General features: G+C 51.3%; 1 long non-coding RNA gene across 2 annotated transcripts in view; it reads right to left on the bottom strand.

The window, feature by feature from the left end:
* Positions 1 to 991: 991 nt before the first annotated feature.
* LOC115031893 (uncharacterized) overlaps positions 992 to 14,817 on the bottom strand; it is a 38,672-nt gene continuing 24,846 nt past the window's right edge. For both annotated transcript variants that reach the window (XR_015044541.1, XR_015044540.1), the window contains exon 3: positions 992 to 1,751. This is a non-coding gene — a long non-coding RNA (uncharacterized LOC115031893). The remainder of the gene's footprint in view (positions 1,752 to 14,817) is intronic.

Here is a 14,817-nt window from a genome sequence, read left to right as displayed (position 1 = left end):
CAAAAAGTAGAAGGGCTGGGCCAGCTGCTTTGGTGGCCAGCCTTCCCCCAACTTAACAAGGTTCAGTACAGTGAATGCTTTCATAGCTTCTGCTACATGCAGACCCCAAGTTAGACCCATTGTAGGATCTGACCACAAATCAAAAGTCCCTCCTATCTTAAACTTACAGTGTAATGTAAAGAATCAGAGAGCGTGCATCTCTCTGGAGCCCTGACTCATGAGCACCTTGTGCAGACTTTAGTATGCAGAAAGTGCTTGGTACACGTAGGCTGAATTTAGCTCAGAATAGTGAGATGGTTTTCCATAAGAGGGGCCATTTACACTGGGCTTTGATGGCTCCTTAGGAGTCCTCTGTCCCTTCCACTTGTCCGCTGATCATTCAGGCTGAAGAAGACCATAGCAGGCCAAGGCTCCAGTGACTCATCTCCTCCTGTGCACCCAGGCCTCATACGAACTCTGAGGAGTCTCCGGATGTGAAGAGGAAGTGGCCAGGCTACGGAAGGCAGGCTCATTTCCAGTGTGGGGCCAGGCCGCCAGTCCCGGGTCCTGTTTACACAGCAAGGCGGACAGGCCGACAGAACTTGGCGGCAAATGCGCTTTGGCCTTTGAGAACAGAAGGGGCTGGCAGGGCTCAGCCGGGTACAGGGAGGCCTGTGCCAAGGGAAGGTGGAAATCTAAAGAGCGCTTCCTCTCAACCAGGCGGCCCCAGACTTTTGACTCCAGTCTGAGCCGTTCCTTCAGGGATTCATGTGCAGTAGGAACGTATAAATAAACCCCGCCTTGGCCTCTCACCACCCCACCTCGGGGACCTGGGCAGGATGACAAGGAGCAAGCTGTGCTGGGTGCAGGGTCAGGGTCTCTGACTTTCCAGGAGGGTAGGGCTGGAGCTGTGGTTCCCACCAGAGGATCTGGGATCTGGGCCACCAGTGAGTGGCCTACACACTCATTCGGTCCACAGAAGGAAATCTGGAAAAAGCAGGGCTTTCAATTGTTTTTTTCTTGCTTTTTTTTTTTTTTTTCAGTGTGTGTGTGTGTGTGTGTGTATGTGTGTGTGTGATAGCATCATGTAGCCCAGGCTGGCTTAGTACTCACTATGTAGTCCGGGATGACCTTGAACTCTTTTCCATCCAGGTCTCCAGCGCAGGGGTGCACACTATGCCGGCATGTAGTTCCGTGGGTAGAGCCTAGAGCCTTGTGCATAAGAGGCAAGCACACTGCCAACTGAGACATCTCCAGCCTCAGCGTGAAGTTTCCGGAACAGCCAGTGTCTGCTCTTAAGTGGCCATCTAGACTCTGGGCCAAACTGTCTCAGCCCTCTGAGTCCCTCCCGCATGTCCTCTGTGTGACTTTGTCAAGTCATCATGGTGACTCCTCACCATGGATGGGGATGAAGACAGGATGCTAAGGACATGTTTGCTGGAATAAAAACTGCTACACCGCTTCTTGTCACAGGCAGAGCAAGGTGTGCACGCTCTTGTTTCCTCTTTTATGACAAAGGAGTTGAGACTCAGAAGGTGTTTTATGGCCCAAGGCCACACAGCAGGTAGACTGAGAAGGCCTGGGACTCTGCAATTATTCATCTTGGGTCTGCCTTCCTCCCAGCAAGCTAAGGCCTCAGTGTCCCTATTGTGATGTAGGCAAAGAAATATCTGGGTGGGTTGGGTAGGTGTTACATTCCTTTAATTCCAGCACTCACAAATCAGAGGCAGGCAGATCTCTGTGAGTTCCCGGACAGCCAGGACAAAGAAATCCTGTGAAAAAACAAAACAAAACAAAAAACCAGAAGTTATTTGGGTGGGACACAGGTGTAAAGACTGATAGGAAAGATCCATTTTTCTGCCGTGCCCAGAATGGGAAATGCCCCAGCAGCTAGAGCCCTTCCTTAAAAGTTTCTGGACCGCTCAAGATCTAGCACAAAACTGTTGCAGGTTGGTTGGTCAAGCTCTGGGAAATGTAACTGCAATGACAGAGAATAGACACCAGGTGGCGCCATATAACCCTCTGTGCTTTCTGGAAAGCTGTGTGGTTCTGTGTCTCTTTGAGAGAACTGGCTGTCCCTCTGAGCCTGGTGTGGCAGCTAGGTAAAGTAAATGTGGGAGGGACAGGCCCAGATGGAAGGCCTGTGCTTTGAAGTAGGTTTCTGCCTGGGACAGTGACACAATTGCTGTTCTTTGGGACCCGCCTGCCTCCCCATATGTAGGATACCGAGTCTCTTCTCTCTCTGAGTGTCTTAGTTTGTGAAGCACGTGGTGTGGGGCTTAGCTTGCATCCTAACACCAGGGAAGACTTCAAACCTTCAGGTGAGCTGTAGGTCTGCCCTTTGCTTCCATCTTGACTTGGGGGCAGAAGCACTGTCCTTGAGCCACAGGAGACCCCAATATCCTAATAGTTCCCAGAGGGAGGACCTTGTGGTCCAGAGATTTACTCCAGACTCTTCCACTCTCACTGGTCCTGAGGACAACTGTCAAAAGCTCCTCCTTGGGGCTGGTGAGATGGCTCAGTGGGTAAGAGCACCCGACTGCTCTTCCGAAGGTCCAGAGTTCAAATCCCAGCAACCACATGGTGGCTCACAACCATCTGTAACGAGATCTGGCGCCCTCTTCTGGAGTGTCTGAAGACAGCTACAGTGTACTTACATATAATAAATAAATCTTTAAAAAAAAAAAAAAAAGCTCCTCCTCTCCTCTGCTCAGAGGCCCCACAAAGAACATTCCCCGCATTAGGGCTACAGGAACTCGGGAAGATGGATCTTGCTGGCTGTACTGTTGTGAGGTGAAAAGGCCCATTGACCACTGGAGTAGCAGGGACACTGAACCACATAGGCCGTCACTCCCAGGGTCTCCCGTGGGGAAGTCCCTCAGCGATCACCTGCCCAGATCTTGCAGCACTGTTTCCAAAGGGTTAACTCAACCTTTGGACACGGTGGTACTTGTGCCTTTGATTCCAGCAATAAAGAGGCACAGGTGGGGACCCTTGTGAATCCAAGGCCAGCTTGGTCTACAAGGACATCCAGGGCTACACAGGGAAACCCTGTCTCAAGAATGAAACAAAACACCCCAAACCAAACAACACCCCCCCCCCCAAAGAATAATCCAGTTAAAGCCTCTAGTCCCGTGGGGAAAGTTGCAGCACCTGCTTTTATTCATGAAAGAAAAAGGTTTCTGTTTCTGTTAATTAGTTAGCTTCCGAAAACCTTCTCCGAGAGTCAGGATGTGGGGCAGGGGGAAAAACCAGTAAAAGTGCAGGAAAATGGAACTCCAGATACACGGCACAAGAACAGCCTATACCCCGGAGAGGGGACTATGCCCCAGTCCCAGCCTTATAACGTAGACAGGGACAAAGTATGCTGGGAACCTGAAACTCACTGTTATTTACATTCAGTTTACATTCTGCAGTACTAGAGAAGGTTTTTCTAGATCTTGGGGCAGGAAGAGATCAGGGCTCAGCGAGACTGTGGGGAGCCGGTGGGAAGGGCACTCACTTTCAAGATTGCACTGAGCCAGTGAGGGCTGGGGTTGGAGTGGGGAGGGATGTGCAGAGCAGGAGCCTGAGGCTCTCCTGCGCTGGAAAGGCAAAGGGGCTTCTGTTGCCTGGCAGAGGCCTGGGTAAGGAAAGACACAGGTGACTAAGTTTCCTGGAGTCAGTTGCCTATAACCTAGGGTGAATCTGTGGCCCTAGGACTTCCACAGGGTGGGACTGTCCTGAAGACCTAGCCTTGCAGGCCCCACCCAAGCCCTTACTCTGGGATTGCTGCAAAGCCCGGGCGGGCGGGGGGTGGGGGGAACGGGGACGGGGGACACAACACACGACCAATGTCATTCATCCCAATGCCTTTCTCTCAGGAATAAAACCTATTTGATTGTGACAAGCCATGAAAGCTCCCTGATCTCAGATCGTGGCTGTATAAAAGGCACCACACACACAGTAAGTATATAGGTAGCAGTTACTGCATTCCAAAGGAGTCTAACTTTCTTGGGGCACTATTCTAGAGGATGCTTAAACTTAAAACCCAACCAACCAACCAAACAAACAAACAAAAGAAAGAAAAACTGGGCTGGAGAGATGGTTCAGCGGTTAAGAGCACTGACTGATCTTCCAGAGGTCCTGAGTTCAAATCCCAGCAAACACATGGTAGCTCACAACCATCTGAAATGGGATCTGATGCCCTCTTCTGTTGTGCCTGAAGACAGCTACAGTGTACTAATAGATATACAGAAAAATCCTTTCCATCCTTTGATATTGGGGGAATGGAGGGAAGTGACATGGGAGAGAGTGAGTTTTTACTTGTTATGAAGCCCGGAGTGTGCCCGGAGGCTGGCCAACTGTGAGGGGTGGGGAGTGAGGGAAGACGCTGGAAATCAGGGTCAAACCAATGGAGAGACCGGGCTTTCAGCTGTTAGAGAGGTCTGATTTTGCAGTGAGTGGGTAAGGAAAAAGAGGGTCTCTGTGTAAGGGAATGCCTTCTCCTTGCTCTCTGAGTCAGCCTGAGCTTCGGGTTGCCAGGGGAGGCCTCTCTCAGCCCTGTTCTCCCCAACCCTCCTGCCTCCCTAGCAGTTTGGCAGCCGACTGGATGTTCTGTGCGGAATTTAAAGAATCCGAACAGGCAGAATGCTAATCCCACCCGGAGAGATTGCCCCGAGCCTCGGCTGCCGGCTGGAGGGAAAAGCCCCCTTGTGTGGCAGCGGGAGAGAAAAGGAATCGGTCTGCCCTGGCGGGTTCTGCCTGCGGCCAGGGGACCAGGTCAAGTCCCTGGACCTCCCGGGGTCCCGGACCTGCCGGTGGAAACGAGAGCTCCTCAGTATCCAGATCCAGTGCAGAGTCAGGCTTGGGGCTTCCAGGGTGAGCGACCTGGCACTTAGGGACCTGGCGTTGGGGGACTTTGGGTCCCGGTCCCCGCCCGGCTGTGCCCTCAGCCGTCACCCCTGTGGCCTCGGCGTCTCGCAGTCTCGGGCGCCGGAGTGCTGGGCGTTATCTGCGCTCCGGGCCGGGCCGGGCCTTTCCCTCCCCGGGCCGCCGCGCCGCTCCCGCCTTATCGGACGCCGAGCTGGCGAGGGCTGAGCCTACCTCCCCCGGGACTCGCGACTCCCAGTGAATCTTCCCCCTGGTTCCCCTCCTCCCCTGGACTCCCTCTCGAAGCTATCGCTTTTCTTCCTCCTCCTAGGGCTTCCCTCTTGAAATGCCCCCCTCCTCAGGTACCCCCTTCATGGCCAGGCTGAGTAAGAGGCTGAGCATTCGAAAAGGATTTTGTTTTTTCAGATTTCTCTCTTCCTCAAAACAGACAAGCCTAACTATGGTTTAACTCATTTAGTCACATTTTAAATGATTTCACAAGAGAGGAAAATTCTGCAAAACAAAGTGAAACTCTTAAAACACCCTAAACTCAGCGTCCACCAGGGCTTTGGGAGCCCCAGCCACTGGCCAGGTCCCAGCAGAAGCCTGGATAGTTTGGCGGCCACAGGCTTCTCTGCACAGTTGAGTGTGCAGCGTTGGCAGGATCTCAGAGCACCCTTGGTAATAACGAATTGGCAATATGGATGGAAAGCCATAAAAGTAGTCATCTACTGCGTTCAGTGACCCCGCTCTGGGAATGTGTCCCAAGGAAACAGTCGAGCAAGCAGCCCACAGCTCTGGCTCCTTCCATGTGTTAATCAAAGGGCCAGTGAGCCACACTTCCTCAGCGTGGGCATGTGGATCTGAACCCAGCAGTCACCTACAAACATCTCTGCTCCCTGTCTTTTTTTTTTTTTTTTTTTTTTTGGTTTTTCGAGACAGGGTTTCTTTGTATAGCCCTGGCTGTCCTGGAACTCATTTTGTAGACCAGGCTGGCCTCGAACTCAGAAATCTGCCTGCCTCTGCCTCCCGAGTGCTGGGATTAAAGGGTGCGCCACCACGCCCGGCTTCTGCTCCCTGTCTTAAAGGGGGGGGGGACGGGACAGTTCTGCGTTCGTGTTTGCAAGAATTGGGGGAGACAGCCCTCAGAAGCACCTAGTGCCCAATGGGAGGGGAAAGAAGTTAAGCCACGTGTGTTTGCGCTTGTCTTTTCAGAAATGAGAGTATGGGATAGTTCAAGCCACATTTGTAAACAGGCAGCTCTCCATATCCAGGCTCCCACATCTAAGGAGCCAGCTTACCTCAGACCAAAATATTTCTAAAATATCTGTTCTTGAACGCAAGCAAACTCTTGTCATTCCCTAAGCGATCTAGAGTCACCATTTCCCCAATGCTTACACTGAGCTACGCGGTACAAGCAACCTGGAGGCCATGAAGAGCTAAGGAATGGAGTACACAGGTTAGAAGTACGCACTAGGCATTCTGTGGACAGGGCTTAGCTCCCTTGAATCTTGTAAGGTTCTGGACCCAATCATTCTGAGGGAAGACCAGAGAAAGTGTACATGCTGATTAAGAGTTTGGGAATTTAGGGGACTGCAGACATGGCTCAGACTTTTTGCTCTTGCATAGGACCCCAGTTCAGTTCCCAGAATGCACAGGTGGCTCACAACCGCCTGGAACTTAAGTTCCAGGGGATCCAACCCCCCCCCCTTTTCTGGCCTCTGAGTACACTGCACTTGTGCACAAACTTACATTCAAGACATATAACTAAAAATAATACAAATAACATCCAAAAATATGTTTAGGAGTTTTGGGGTGTAGAGAGATGGCTCAATGGTTAAGAGTGTTTGTTGAGCAAACATGAAGACCAGACTGGTTCAGGTCCCAGCTCCCATATAACAAGCCGAGGAACAAACTGGATCTTCCAAGTGAATATTGTTACCCTTGCTCTAAGGTGGGCAGAGACAAGAGGATTGCTGGGACTTGCTGGCTCCCAGCCTAGTCAAGAAAATGAAGCCCTGCTTCATGGAAACTTAGACTTAGAGGAATAGTCAGAGTGCTTTCTAGCCTCTGCATGCACAGGTGCACCCACCTGTATACACACAGGTGCACATAGTCTCACACACAGGTGTACCCACCTGTATACACACAGGTGCACATAGTCTCACACACAGGTACACCCACCTGTATACACACAGGTGCACATAGTCTCACACACAGGTACACCCACCTGTATACACACAGGTGCACATAGTCTCACACACAGGTGCACCCACCTGTATACACACAGGTGCACATAGTCTCACACACAGGTGCACATAGTCTCACACACAGGTGTACCCACCTGTATACACACAGGTGCACATATACTCTCATACAGAGATGCATACATACTAATACAAATCAATCAATCTTTTTTTTTTTTAATTAAGTTATATTTATGCCAAGTGGTAGTTCAGGACTTAAAGCCTAGCACTCTGGAAGCGGAGAGAAGCAGATCTCTATGAACTTGAGGCCAGGCTTGCCAACATAGTGAGCTCCAGGACAGCCAAGGCTATATAAAAGACCCTGTCTAAATAAAGTAAAGATTGAGGCTGGGTATGGTGGGACCGCCTTTAATTTTAGTACTCAAGAGGTGGAGGCAAGCAGATCTCTGAGCTTGAGGCTAGACTGATCTAGAATTCAGGAGATCCAGGCTACATAGAAAAAACACTCTCAGAAAACAAAACAAGGGCTGGAGAGATGGCTCAATGGTTAAGAGCACTGACTGCTCTTCCAGAGGAGCTGAGTTCAATTCCCAGCCACCACATGGTGGCTCACATCAATCTCAATGGGATCTGACGCCCTCTGCTGGTGCATCTGAAGACAGCTGCAGTGTACTTATGTATAATAAATAAATGTCTTTAAAAAAAAAACTTAAAAAGAAAACAAAACAAAAAGCCAAAAATAAATGTTAAATTGTGTTTATTTATTTATTTATTGTGTGTGTATGTGTGTGCGCGCGTGTATGTGCATGGGTGCATGAAAGCACATGTATATCATGGCACACATGTGGAGATCAGAGGACAATGCCAGAGAGTTGATTTTCTCCTACCAGGTGGATTCTAGGTTTGAATCTCAGGTCCTCAGGGTTGGCAGTGTCTCTATCTGCTAAGTCATCTCACTGGCTCCTATAAAGAAATAAATCTAAAAATGAGTTTATGAGTTTTGAGTCTTTCTAGTTTGGGCTTTACCATTGATTTCCTAGCTTGATGAGATGTACTTCTTCATAAAGGATGACAGGCCCTGGGTGTGGTGGCGCACACCTTTGATCTCAGTGCTGAGATGCAAGAGATGGTCAGGGTCTGAGTTTCAGGACAGAGTAGTCTACACAGGGAGAGCCTGGGGGAAGGGAGGGAGCCGGAGACAGAGAGACAGGGTCTAGACAGATGGATGGCTTAGTGGGTACTGAGTTCAAATCTTCAGAACTCACAGAAAGCTGGACATAGAGATGGTATTATAAATCTGTAATCCCAAAATGGTGGCTGGGGAGGGGGGCGGGGCAGAGACAAAATCCCCAAACCCAGCGGGTCAGACTGCCTCTCGTAGGCAGAGGTGAAGAAAAGACTGCCAAACAGAGAGAGAGGCAAGAGCCAACAACCAAGGTTGTTCTCTGACCTCCATCCACATATACACATCCTGTTGTGAGTGTTCACATATTAAATGTAAAAAGAAGGGAACAGTTAGAGATCTTTCCAAGTTGTTAACTCTGACTTTCCTGGAGCTAACAGGCAAGGACTTAGTGGTCAGGGCTGTGAAACCCTTCCTTGCTTCAGGAAGAATCCTGCAGTTAGCTCTGGCTTGGTCTGTTATCCCGGAGGCGGAATGTCCTGACTTAGTCCCCATCCCCCTAGAAAGCCAGGCTGTCCAGCAGTGTAGGAGTTTGGTACATTTGTTCTCACACAACTGAAGAAGAGAAGCATCCGCACGCCGATGGTTCCAATGGTCCAGTCTTTGAGACAGGGCAGCCTAGGTTTATGACCCAGTGGAAGAAGGCACTCGTGTGCCGAGGGCTCTGAAGGGAACACACCTTCGACCTACACCTTTTATTTTGAAATGACAAGATTATGGGGCATGCCCTCTGGTCTCAGAAAGGACTGGGAATAGCAGGGAGATGGCATTGGAGGGTGGGTGGCTGCCACTCCAGTCTGTGTGGCTGGGGGGGGTAGTGGGGTTCCCTGAATATCCTCCCCCCGCCCCCCCTGCTGGCTCACCTCTGTGCTGACCTTGTCCTCTCCCATTTTATCCCCTCCCCCGCTTTGTTCTCTGTCATCTCTTCACTGTCTCTCCTCTCCTTCCTTCCTTCTTTCATCCCTTTCCCTCCTTCCACCCTCCCTCCTTCCCTCCCTCCCTCCCCACCTTAACCTTTTCCATTTCTCTCCTCCTCACCCCTCCCCTCTTCTCCACTCCCCTCACCCCTTCCTTCTCCCCGCTTCCTGCTCCTGCTTCTTCCCTCTTTGCAGTTGAGATAAACTTACCCAAAGCTACAGGAACACCAGAAGCTGTGTCTTCCCCCATCTCTCTGCTCCCTGGTCTGGTCCCTGCCCTGGGTCTGCTGCTGTCGGGGGGGCCCCACTTCCTCAGCTACAGAGTGCCTGCCCCGCCCCTGCCCCTTTTCTGGTGCTGAATCATAACTGATGTGCAGGTGGGCCTCCGGTCACAGAGAAGTGTTCCTGGGGCAGGTATTTATCTGAATCCCCCAACTGCCCTATGAGGAGGGGGCTTGACCCCCTGTTCTCCAGATGCCTAAGGAGTCAGGCTGGGACATAACCATGGAGGTGACTTTCTGCTGACCTCTCATGAACCCCCTCTCTCCCCACAGGACACTTGGGCAGGTCATCTTGGGTCAAGAGTATAAGGCCATTATCTTTTTACTGTAAATGATAGGGTCACCGTGTGCAGATGCACACAGCGTGGCCACCCCATGGATTTCTGGGGCAGAAAAAAACTCCAGAAAGCACTTGAGTTCACCAGGATGCCAGAGAGGGTCAATGACAGAACAGCCTGAAAATCGAACGTCTCAGTTTCACTTGTCATCGTGTGACCTGTCCTGAGCATTTGATATGTATTAATACACGGAACCACCCACGACCCCCAGTCTGTAAGGTAGATGCTGTTTGGAATCCTACTCTATGAGTAAGAAAAAGTGAGGCACAGAGAGGTCAACCAACTTCTCAGAGGACACACAGCCAGAATGTGGAAAGGCTGAGTCAGCACTTTTGGAGGGGAGGGCCATGTGAGCAGTAGGGTTCATTTTGCTCTGTTTCTAACACAGGGTGTTTTGTTTTTAAATGAGAGTGTGGTCCCCTTAATCTTCTCTAAGCTCTGCCTGTTCCTGCCAATCACAGGGACAGCTCTTAACCTCCAAGAACTGGGACTCGGTGAAGAGGCTATTCTGGGGAGTTCTGTGCCCCTCTGGTGGTCAGGGTTGTAGTAGGGTGTCTTCCAAAGCCTGGCAGGGCCTCCTCACAGCCTACAGACTGGGAGAGACTCAAGGCTCCTTCCTGCCCACTGCCATCTCTGCAGGAGCATAGACTATTCACAAGGAGCCTGCATTGAGTGTTTGGGCAAGACCATAGGGTACCAGTTCCACCTGCATGGCTGGGTGACCTCCGCCAAGTGTCTTTACCTCCTGGAGTCTCTTTTTGCTTCATCTGCTTCAGAGGCAACGGTACAATGATTTTACAGGGTACACTCTAGCATCGCATCCCAGGCACACGGAATTGCTAAAGACGATTACAGTCTTGGGAGTCAACATTGCTACAGAGCCTGGAGGTGCCAGGCACACGTTAGGGGCTGAGTAGACTGGAACGGATAAGGCAGATCCCTCCCACTCTCTAGGACCTCAGTGGTAGAGGCTACCGTCCCAGCTTTCCTGTTGGTGTCCCTGGGGCATGGAAATGCTGTCATTCCCAAACTGGTGATGGCTATAGCAAGCTGAGAGGGGTCTGTGGCTCTGCTGTATCATAAGGGTTCAAGAATTAAGTAGACCATCCAGAAAGGCTTGGTGGAGAAATTCAGGGTGGTACAGGACAGTGGGCAGGGGAAGACTGAACCCTGGCACTAGAATTCAGAGCTGAAAGACCTAGCAAGGGAGAAGAGCTAGCTTCTTCACCCTTCAGAAGGGTGGCAGTGGGGTAGGGCCAGAGACCATGAGAAAGATTACATGGGGACTGGGCACATGTGGGGACGGCCTCACACATGTTCCAGGAGGAGACTGCATGGGACCCATGTGGTAGGGACACACACACACACACACACACACACACACACACACACACACGGTTTGGTTGTTTGTCCACTGACCGCCACTTTCAGCAGAGCCTGTCTCTGGGGTGTACTTGGGAGTGGGCTGGGACAGAAACCACAAGGAGTGTTTTAATGGGAGCGGATGCAATACCCACAGCACACGGTAAGATAGCCTCAAGCCACAGCCTTGCAGGCCATCCTCCCCCACGCCAGCTCCTTCCAGGGGGCCTCACACAGGGGCTGAAGGACTGTTCCAGCCCCAGGGGCACCAAGCTGGCCTAGGAAGGGGAAGAGGCCACAGCCACACTGTCTGCCGCCAGGGCTGAGCTCCGGGCCTCCCCCAGTCCCCCGGCAGACAGAACTAAACAGCCTAGCTTATCAGCTGTCGCCACTGTGTCCCACCCAGCTGAGCTGGGCTCTGGCTGCTGGGAAAGTGGCCCCCTGCCCTTTGCCAGGTACAACACAGCCCAGGGTGGGGTCTGGTGATGTTGCTTTCCCAGGGGTCAGGCCCGGGGGAGGGGACTTAGGGAGAGAATGCCGCCGATTCTCTGTAGCTTCTAGAGAGTTCTTCTTGGGTATTAGTTTAAGATGGTGCAAGCAGCCTGAGAAAACATTCTGCTTATAAAACAGACATGTTGGGGCTGGGTATGTGGCTCACCTGGTACGGCGACTGCCTGTCAAGCACAAAGATCTGGGTTCTGTTCCCTGCACAGTTTAACCTGGGTGTGGTTGTGCATGCCTGTAGCTCCAGTACTCAGAGGCAGGAGGATGAGGAGTTTAGAGCCACATGGTGAGTTGAAGCTAGCCTGGGCTACTCGAGACCCCTCTACAAACCAAATCAAACTGAATCAAATCAAACCAGCCCCATTGGGCTGGGCTGTACCATATATGTGAATGTACCATTCAGGCCCGTGGTGCCATCAATGTGTGCACTGTCCCCCACGCTAATTCCTGAGATGAACATACCTGGGACCCAGTAACCTTCCCACCCATCCCCACCGCACCTCATCCTGGGAACCTGAGGCCAGAGGAGGAATTTTGTGAAGGCATCACACGTCCTCTCTGGGCTTCAGTGTCTTCCTCTGATCAGCGGGCATGGCTCTCCTTCAGGATGCCTGTGTGTCTGTGAAGAGTGTGGGGGCAGGGTGCTTCTTGTCTTCCCTAGATCTCAAGGGACCCAGCGAGGGGACAGGGGTTGCCCCTTAACTACTGCTTTGGTCACATAAAGTCTGCCAACCTAGTGGGCCTGGCCCGCCTCCACCTACCCTTGGCAACTTGCGTGGGGACCTGGGCTCTCCTTTTTCAGACAGAGCTGATTAGGCCCAGTCAGTCAACTCCAAGTTCTCTAGTCTAATGGCAGAGTGTCTTCCTGGGCCTCAGTTTCCCTTTCTGTAAGCTGGAGGTAATGGTTGGATCTATCTACAGTAGTACCTTAGACGCTAATGAGGCTGCCTCTAGACAGGCCTATCTCACAGACTGAGCTGCAGCAGCAAGCTCAAACAGAGATCCTTTCTCTTCTTCCAGCCACACCCTGACTCAGAGGCTCTGACTGCCCCCTTCCAGGGTCCATCCTCCTGAGGGACCCCAGAGGGGATTAGGCTATGTGCTGCTAGACTGGTTGATGGAAGTGGACCTAGAGAAAGTGGGGGGAAGCTGTGGGTGGGTGGGTGAAACTCTCCACGTACGATCTTCCCTGTGAGGAATGGAGGTGCTCTGGAAACTAGATATGAGCCAGGAAGGCCTATTCACTCTCAGCAGGACACTTGCCACACGTGTCCAGGATATGACATTTGGTTGGCTTGATTTACCACTTTGAAGTATTCAGACATTTGGGAAGTGGGTCCTAAGCTGGTCGGTGGTGGGGCACGCCTTTAATCCTAGCACTCGGGAGGCAGAGGCAGGTGGATCTCTGTGGGTCAAGACCCAGTCTGGTCTACAGAGTGAGTTCCTGGACAGTCAGGGCTACACAGAGAAACCCTGTCTCAGGAGAAAGAAAAGAAATGGTGTCCTGGGCCCTGCTGTTGTGAGGGGTGGCTTGAACATTCCAGACAGGAGCTTCACAGCATCAGAAAGCTGGTCGGGGAAGCAGTTAGGGAAGAGGACGCTTAAGACAACAGATGGTTAGGGCAGTAGGGGCCCAAATGTCCAGTGTCATCCCAGAGAGATGAAGGAAGGGCTAAGTGGGACTGAAGTGGCATGTGGCAGCCTTCCTGGGTCTGGACTTGATTTAGGGACTCTGCTGAGTCAGCACACACCACAAACAGGATGATTCTGCTTGTCCTATCTCTTCTGTGTCCCAGGTCATTGAGAAAAGCCTCCCTGAGGAGAAAACCTGTCACATGGAGGCTGTTCATATTAAAAAAAAAAAAAAAGACAAGAAAAGAAAGAAGATGAAAGGAAACTTGGGGTTTGGAGATGTAGCCTGGTAGGTAGAGAGAGAGCTCACCTAATACACACAAACCCCAGCACCACAGAAGCCAGGCATGGTGGTGAATGCCTGTAATTTCAGCACTTGGGAGTGGAGGCAGGAGGATCAGAGTTCAAGGAACCTTGGACACATACAACTCAGTCAAGAAATGGGGTCAGGAGCAGGGGAGTGATGCTCACACAGAGCACTCCTGCCCTGCACTGCCTGGCTCAGTTAGGCCCAGGACACAAGATCCAGGGTGATCAGTGTGTACCAGTGTATTGGTGTGTGTGTGTGCATGTGTGCGTGTGCATGTATGTCTCTGTATATATTTGTGTATGTGTGTATATGTGTGTTTGTGTACATGTGTGTACAAGTATGTTTGTGTGTGTCTGTGTATGTGTGTCTGAGTGTGTGTGTATCTGTGTGTATGTATGTGTATATCTGTGTATTTGTGTATGTGTGTATGTGTATGTGTGTGAATGTACATGTGTGTATATGTGTTTGTGTCTATGTAAACATGAGGAACACATTAGGCCGCCCTCGCTGAGAGCATCTACTTCCGAGTCTGAGTCCAGGAAAGAATTAGTATTCAGGAGTAACAAATAAATAATCAAGCCTTGAAAAACATTTTTTTTTTGCATTTAGCCGCTTATGGTCGCTCTCTCTTCCTGGATAGGGAAGTACCCCTGGGTCCTTCCAGGAAGTCTTAGACAGTTTACATGGCTTCCCATTCTGGATCTGTGACCTCTGCCCAGTCCTGGAAATACTGAAGGACCTTAACTGCTCCTGTCCCTCTGCAAACAGGACTCAGCTTGTGTGCCCTGCACCTATCCCACAAGTCTGCTGGGTACCAGTGAGGATGAGTGAGGGTCCCCGAGTGTGAGACACCCCAGATCCCAGCAGCACACCATGGGGATCTTGCACAAAAGTGGGGTCCTCTGCGTGCAGAGGAACCTGTCTAAGGACTAGCGTAGGGAGACACATAGCCTGCAAGCTGAGCCCCCTCCAAGATCCATGAAGAAAAGTGGCTTGCTTCGCCTCTTGGGTTTCTAGGCAATGACAATGCTTTACCCAACCCAAAGCCGCCAGGCCCTGTCTTTCTCCTATGGCCCCATCCCTTCCCCATTTGCATTTTGTAAGCTGGTCCTACACTGGGACATGAGATCTTCCCACCCTTTCTTTAGAGGGAAGGTTTGTGTGGTTGGAGAAGGGCAAAGCACATTTTCAGCCAGTGGGCAGAACCGACATGACAGGCGCTCCTGGCAGGCCTTGCTTGGGAGCCTGACACT

This window comes from Mus caroli, unplaced genomic scaffold (assembly GCF_978045245.1).
Source record: "Mus caroli unplaced genomic scaffold, Mus_caroli_1 scaffold_11, whole genome shotgun sequence".
NCBI classification, from domain to species: Eukaryota; Metazoa; Chordata; class Mammalia; order Rodentia; family Muridae; genus Mus; species Mus caroli.
The sequence above is the reverse complement of the archived record's forward strand: the minus strand, read 5'-3'. Positions and strand labels throughout refer to the sequence as shown.